Source organism: Passer domesticus, chromosome 3 (genome assembly GCF_036417665.1).
Source record: "Passer domesticus isolate bPasDom1 chromosome 3, bPasDom1.hap1, whole genome shotgun sequence".
Taxonomy (NCBI): domain Eukaryota; kingdom Metazoa; phylum Chordata; class Aves; order Passeriformes; family Passeridae; genus Passer; species Passer domesticus.
Window position 1 is genome coordinate 44049091 of NC_087476.1, and position 7730 is coordinate 44056820.

The 7730-nt window shown below is 42.5% G+C and overlaps 1 long non-coding RNA gene across 1 annotated transcript; it reads left to right on the forward strand.

Moving 5' to 3' along the window:
• Positions 1-2916: 2916 nt before the first annotated feature.
• Positions 2917-7245, forward strand: LOC135298049 (uncharacterized). Its single transcript, XR_010360016.1, has 4 exons — positions 2917-3218; positions 4059-4125; positions 4771-4825; positions 6537-7245. It is a non-coding gene; the product is annotated as an uncharacterized LOC135298049 (long non-coding RNA).
• The last annotated feature ends 485 nt before the right edge of the window (positions 7246-7730 follow it).

Consider the following 7730-nt stretch of genomic DNA (forward strand, 5'->3'; position numbering starts at 1 on the left):
ATGGTTGCAAATTAATTTGAATTACAAAGATTAGCCTTAGGAAGGAAAAATGTGGCAAACACCACAGTCTTCTGGGCTAACCGCACCTTTTGGAAATTCCCACAGGAGCTGATTCACTGGAATGACAATCACCCCCCTGCTTCCCCCCTCCCTCCCTTTCTCCCCCCAAAGCACATTGTTTTACAGGAAACTTAATAAAACTCAGTTTGTTAACAACACTCATTAGAACTTTACTGAGATTGCTCACGCTGATGATAATCTTTGAACAGCAATTTCTTTTTCATTCCAACAGGATTTCTCTGCTTTTTCACACCTTCCACCTGGTACGGGAACCTACCCTGAGGAAGGGCTATGAACCCATTAGTACATCACTGATGTCACTGGGAATTTTCCTGTTGGGTTCAGAAGGACCAAAGTTTATAATATCCTGAAAAGTAATCATAACAGATTAGACACCCATTCTCTTGTTGCTTGTGCACTCAGTTTCTAGCAACAATAGTTTTAATTTCGAGTTGCTAGGATTTTTTTTTTTTTAATTACATATTATGAGTCAAAGGATGTTGAATCCAACACTCCGAGGAAACAATGGAGACAGATCCTTCACCCTGGCTAAGTGCCTTTTTGTCCTTCTGTGTGGCTACTTTAATTTGTACCAGAGGCCAGCCATACACACATGGATGCACATGTATACACATGAGACCGAGCAAGCCTGAAAATCAAAGGGAAAAAAGAAAAATGTTTTACTGGCTCTTTTATCTTCCACTGCCTAGCTTCAGTTTTAACACACTCACAGCATGGAAGAGGGAAAATTTTAATAGCTAAAGAGAAAAGGAAAAGAATCACCATTAAATTATTAGAGTAGTAGGTAGCTTGGGGATACTACAAAGAAAGAAGGAAAGAAAGTATTTACAGAGAATGATCAACACTGAAGTGTAGTGCTTTGCCTGACGGACTTAGTCAATCACAATTAATCCACAGACATTTTTGGTTGCAATGGCCCTCTCCTTATCATTAATTTCCACTCTTGAGCTACTTTCTTTCCTGTGTTTATATCTGTCTCTGCTAAACCGATTCCTTTTCCTGGCTGTACAATACAATATCTTGTAACCTAGTACTGTACTGTATCCTACATAGTTGCCACAAATATGTAAAATATGGTAGGAAAGCAATATTTTCTACAGGGAATAAAAGTAGCAGTGTTAGCTGTCTGATAAAATCATATTTACAAACAGTCACAGTTTATCATTACTATGAGTCAAATGTCCTTCCTATCTTTCAATTAGGAGAGCAAAGACATTTGCCCATTTTAGGGAGAAGGACAATTTCAAAGCTGGAAAAGGCTGGCAAAAACCATAGTTCAGTTCAAGCCACTTTGGGAAATTCCCAGAATGCTGAATCACTGGGGTGGGCAATTACCACCCTCTTCAGCTGAACAATCAGAGATTCTAAAGATCAGAAGTGTATGGATGCTTAAAGAAAGGAAATGCAGCTTTACTGTGACTGTTTGTTTTGAGAGTAATTCCTGAGAAATCATTTTCTGTTCGTAATGGGTTTCTTTTCTTCTTAACCTCACACTCACTAGGAACAGAACTAACCACAGAGATTTCAAAAAGTTTATCAGTGACCTTATATTTACCCCCTTCAAAACACTTTCTGCAAGGCTTTTCATCTCTGCGACCCAGCTCAGCTGCCGGGCAGGGTTTTTTGTTTTTTTTTTTTTGTCATCTAACTCCCCTATCATGTAATCCCTTAAGCATATGCATTGTTGCATTACCTGAGGATGCCTAATAAATCCAGACATCCCAATGAAGCCAGCTACTTGAATGCCAGCAATTTTGGGGCCCCAGCTTCTGGAATTATTTAAGTTTATATCATGCTGAAAATCTAATGTATTCTTCATATGCATCTACCACGCTCCATAGACAAACAAAAATGGCAGTGGTTTCTTTGATAGGATGCTTGCTTCCCCATGACAGTGTTCCTCTAGTGATGTCCTCAGCAGTGGAAGCAACTTGCACCTTTAGTTTGAGTCAACAGCCCTGTCCCATGAGACAGCAAGTGCACATTGCTAACAGAGTAGAAAAGAGCTGGATTTTGACATCTTTCTCAAAAGTCCTAAGAATACTTCTCTTTCATTTGTCTGCCAGATGGTACTATATTTTATGTTCCTGTGCTCCTCTAAACCCAAGTGATAAGGCGTTTCTGTAGAGATAGTGTTTTAACAAGCAATGTTTTTCTGTTTCTCAATATACAGCCTTCAATGGAGGGGTAATAAATCACTCCAGTCCCCATTTTTACACATATTTGGAGCTTTATTAAAATGGAGAGGAACACAATGCAAGGCATCACACAGGACAAAATAAAAAGACACATTCGGGAGAATTTCACCTCTACACTTTCCAAACCAACAAAATCCAATCATAGAAGATCAAGAAATTTAAGCAATATTATTTGGCCATTAATTCTTGCTTGTGTCTCACTCGGCCAGTTTCTTTCATAGCCTTAATTGTAAATTCCTCACCCAAGTCCCCTGCAATCTCCACACCTCCTAGATTAGAGAGTGAGCTCTCAGCACTCCTCGGAAGCCCTTCCTTCCCGCGTGGCACTTGCTGGACGTTGGGACAATGTCAGCAGCAAGCTGCTCACCGAGTACCCGTGGGTGAGCCGTGCTCCCAGGAGCAGGTCTGCACGGCCTGTTGGACCAGCACTCGTGCTTTCCTGCTGACCAAACAGAGAAAATCAAAGTGGCTTCTCACAGCGCCCAAGTTACTCACTGCTGCTCAGGAGCTGACAAGAGGAGCGTCTCACTGCCTGTCCCAAGGGGTTGGGAGTGTTGCATCAGCTGACTGGCGCAGGAGTTGTGACCCACAGTCCCTGTCTGTGACCAAGCCATCAGTCAGAATGCAAAGCAGGCTCAGGTTCTGTCACTAAGCATGAGGTACAGCTCCACAAACTTCAGCTGACTGAATGGATCCAGTACAGAGCCTCTTGCCCTTCAGCTGAGGGAGAGATTCCAGTGCCTTCAGAGGGCAGTCCAACTCACCCTGCCTGAGTGGTGTCTCATGCAGGAAGGATCAATCTTTCTTCAGAGCTACTCACTTCCCCAAGTTTATTGGAGAGACAGCCTGGACAACTTGTTCAGAAGGGTCCCACCTTTTAGGACTCATGCTGCAGCTATATCAGCATTGGTGTGTGTGTGGCTTAGAATGAAAACAAAGGTGATGGCTAAGGTGATTTTTTCTAGGCGGTCTGGCTTTCTTTTGCTTTGAAAGAACTGGTATTGCAGTTAGACACTTGAGTGTGTGGTAATGCAGTGAGATAGCCCCACACCCAGTCAACTGAAAGTAGCTGGCATTTAGCCCAGTGACTGGCAACATCCCTTAGGTGTGGTGCTATCTCCCAGTATCACCCCACCCTGACATGTCCAGTATTTCATTGGCACAGGCATTAAGGTCCAGTTCTACTACCCTTACAATGAGTAAGGGTGACAGGATCTAGGTCTGAGTGAATTAATATTGCCATAATTGCAGCAGCATTTGTAACCTTATTGTGCCAGTGAAAACTCTAAATCAGAGCTTTGAGAAGAAGGAACTAATTGGCTCCGAACAGTTTCAGTCTAATGACCTTTTACCAGAAGCTCAGCAGTGCATTAAGGTTTATACCCAGAGCTGGTTAGATTAGTTTCCATTTCAGGTAGTGGGTATCTATCCAATTACTCTCCTCCTCCTCGCTAGGAGTAGAGCACACACTCCTTCTGCTACTTGATGTGCTAAGCAGCATGTGAGTTGGCAACTTGGGCTGAAAAGCAAATTAGCATTATGCAAACTGCAGGATTCTGGCACTCACATTAGGATCACTGATCTGGCAAGAAATCCTGCCAAGCTACCAAGCTTTCCTGAGCCCAGAGAGAGCTGCAAACCCTAATCCAAGAGACCAGCTGACAATAACAAAACAAAAAGAGATTGCGGGGGAGGGGGAACAAATCTTAATTGTCTGGGAGGGTACTGGTGGGAGCTTGGAGGTGGATTTCCTATGGAGACCTAACTCTTGTATTGCAGTGAAGAAATACAGATAGAAAGGTGAGAGAGAGAATTGTAAGAGAAAGGGAGAGACAGATTAAGGAGGGTAAGGAAGAAAGAGAAAAGGGGAAGGGAAGGGAAGGGAAGGGAAGGGAAGGGAAGGGAAGGGAAGGGAAGGGAAGGGAAGGGAAGGGAAGGGAAGGGAAGGGAAGGGAAGGGAAGGGAAGGGAAGGGAAGGGAAGGGAAGGGAAGGGAAGGGAAGGGAAGGGAAGGGAAGGGAAGGGAAGGGAAGGGAAGGGAAGGGAAGGGAAGGGAAGGGAAGGGAAGGGAAGGGAAGGGAAGGGAAGGGAAGGGAAGGGAAGGGAAGGGAAGGGAAGGGAAGGGAAGGGAAGGGAAGGGAGGAATTATGACTGACCCACAACAGGCCATGTTGACACCCCAGCTGCTGCCTGTCTGTGGCATTTGTGGCTGCCTGTCTGGTGGCATTGCTGCCTGGCAGTGGGCCAGCAGAGTAATCCCATTTTGCCACAAAGATACCCTCAATTAATGGGCTCATCTGTGTGATGGACCAGCCAGGACCTTGGTCCTCATGCCCTTTTGCTGACTCTGAACTCACGGGCAGCTGCTGCAGGAGTGGCAGACGACAGCAGGGCAGTAATACCTTAAAGCACTTCAGCCGGATTCATCAGAATTCATCTGTCTTCAGGGTTTTTTTTTAAGGCATTCACTGCTAAAGATTATTTTTTTTCAGGTGCTGAAATAAGCTATTCCTGTTGGTTTTGTCTGGTCTATGAAAGCAGTACAAGGTCAATAATCTTACATCTTAGTTTGGATGGAAGGGAGGGGGAAACTAGAAGAAAGTGTAGAGCAGTACCTAAGCCTCAGTGAAAACCAAAGGGAGTTCTACATCTGTCTGTGACTCTGTGCCTGAGAAATTATTTCTGTATTCCAGCTTTAATAGGTGTGCTGCTTTACACCCTTAGCCCCAGCCAGCAGCCACCCCTGTCTGTACTAACCCTGTGCACATACAGCAAAAACACTGTGTGGACCCCCAAAGCCTTTTGCAGTTCTCAGATGGTAAAATATAACACAGGAGGGTTAGAGAGCATTTAGTTATAGTTTCATGCCATCAGTTGCATCAGATTTTTCTCTAATTACCAAACACCTGTTGCATTATAAAGGAAATTCTATATTTTTAATGAAGATTTTTTAATGGCAAGATATAGCTGTATAAGTAGTTCTCGGACACTTGGTAATGATATTTCACATTAATGGGGGAAAGTAAATTTGTAGCTTTGTTGAGAGTAAGACAGGGTAAGAAAGATGTTCCTAAGTGACAAGGTCAGTGACAGATACAGCAGAGGAAATAGAACAGAAATAGGAGCCTCTTTAATGGAGTTTTTTATCAAGCTAGTGCACTATAGGATTGTATATACTTAACATTTAAAATTTACTTTTTTTTACCTTGCTCATGGTTTATCCATGCAAAGGCTGTAGAGGGAATGCAATGGGTTGAGTCCTCTGATCCCCTACCTCTCAATGGCCATCAAAGTTCAGTGTAGTTATCTCTACACTAAGCTCTACAAACTGTGCTTTTACCTCTTGACCAGTTCAAAGTTCTTTATTTTCAGTATTTATTTTGCAACTGTTTCAGTTCAGTGCATTAACATCAGAGCATGAGACACAGCTTTTCAGCCTGTTGCTATTATTCCAAGGACCTGGCCCAGTGCTGTGAACCCAGGAGGCAGAATGTACCAACCCTTTGAGGGTTTTGTGTGGAAGTCATTAAACCAAGGCAGTGGAATTGTTTCATTTACTTCATTAATTTCCTCTGGACTTTCATTACAATAGGAAGAAACTGAGTCAAATTCTGGATTTCCATTTCTTATGAAACAACTGTGTTTGCTTTTATTTCAGCTGGATACACACTTCTGCATCTGCTATGCCAGACTCTTTCAAGTAAATTGACAGAGATCTACTTTTAGACAGACTTTTCTGCTCTGTTTCCTTTTCTCTGATGGAAGGGCTCCCAAAACAGCATCCAGAAAACAGGAACTAGCTTTGATTTCTATGCCTTCAGTTTTCTAATCAGAACCCCAAACTGGGATCACAGGAAATAGGGTGCACCATTCCACAGCTACCTGGCTGCAGCAATACTGCTGAGAGCAAGTTGAAGATTTTATTACACATATCTAGGTCACAAGGTCAAAACTAATATGTTTATGCTAAGAGGGGAGGTAACCCGAGTGCCTCTGGATAATATGATTTCATGAAGGCAGGCAATCTTCCAGATTTCATTGAGTTTCTTGAGAAATCCTGGTTGGCAATCAAGTATATGTTTCCACACCTCCTCCTTACAGCATAACAACTTGTATTTTAGGTTTTTTAAAAAAATCTAATCCCTCTCATCCAGGTAAAATGATGTAGCATATTTGACTTCCTCCTTTAATAAAAAGGAATTTACAAGCCAGGCAATGCAAAGCAGGGTTTTAACCACCTCTGTTTCTGACCTTTCAGGAGAGTACAGGCAAGCTGATCCTCTACTGTGTTTCCTCTACCACACACTGGTTTCTCTATTTACATCACAACCTCTTTGTGCAGTGTAATTGTCTAGCACAATGGGGCCCTCAGTGGGAACCTCAAGGTATTTCCATCATAAGAACAACAAACAAGAGCAAGGAAGAAGAACAAAAGGAGAAACACTGTGATTACAAGAATAGGTCCAAACTTCATCAGACTGAAGAGTTCCAGAATTTGGGACATTTCAAAACTAAAAATAGAAGCAAATGAGAGGATCCAACACTGGTTTTTATCTTGAGCTGCAATGTGTGTCTCCAAAGAGTCATGGCATGCACTGTATGCCTTGCTTCTATTGTCAGAACATATCAAGTGAGAGTACAGTGAAGCTCTAGAAATTGTAGCGTGTCGAGCATCATCACAACCAAACGTTACATCTTGCCTTGCACGGTCTTCTTCCCAATATTTATGTTGTGAAAATCCAGTTAGGAGTTTTACTCCTTTCCTACAAATGATTTATTTTGTTTTCTTGGAACAATAGGTCACATTGTTTTTCTCCTTCGGAGCTTTCACTTTGATGTGTTGGCTTTGACTGCTAGAGGAAATGTTGCGGACCAGAAAAGAAGCATTGCTGTGCTTCACTGTAAACAGCAGGTGCAACAGCTGCTGCAGGAAAGCCACTCGTTTTCCTGCTCCTTTTTGGGGATGAAAGAGGGGGATGTAGCAACTTATTTTTCTGGAAAATCTGAGACATAGGAAACAAAAATAAAGACACAGTTTGAAGTGTTTCCTTTATTTGTCAAAAGTCTCGACATGCAAAATAAAGAACATGTAAATACTGTACTTTAATATGTAAATACTGCATGCAAGTATGCAAATGCTTCACCTGGATATGATAGGCTTGGTGGTATCTATAAATCTGAGTACACAGGCCAAACACTCAGCTGAGCTATAATTTGAACTGCCTCCTCTGCAGAGCCAAACTAATTTTCACCAGCAGTTATGTGGCGGACTCTTACAGTGACGTGCAGAAGTGTAACAGTAGTTTGTCTTCTATACAGTCTTAAAGGGAAGGGTGCAGAAGAAACTGCTTACACATATCAGTGCTTCCCATGTTCAGAACATATGGTTAATTAATAAGCCCTTAATTGTGTGTGTTTCTCACAAAGAGGACTGGGGCAAGCCATAAAATGT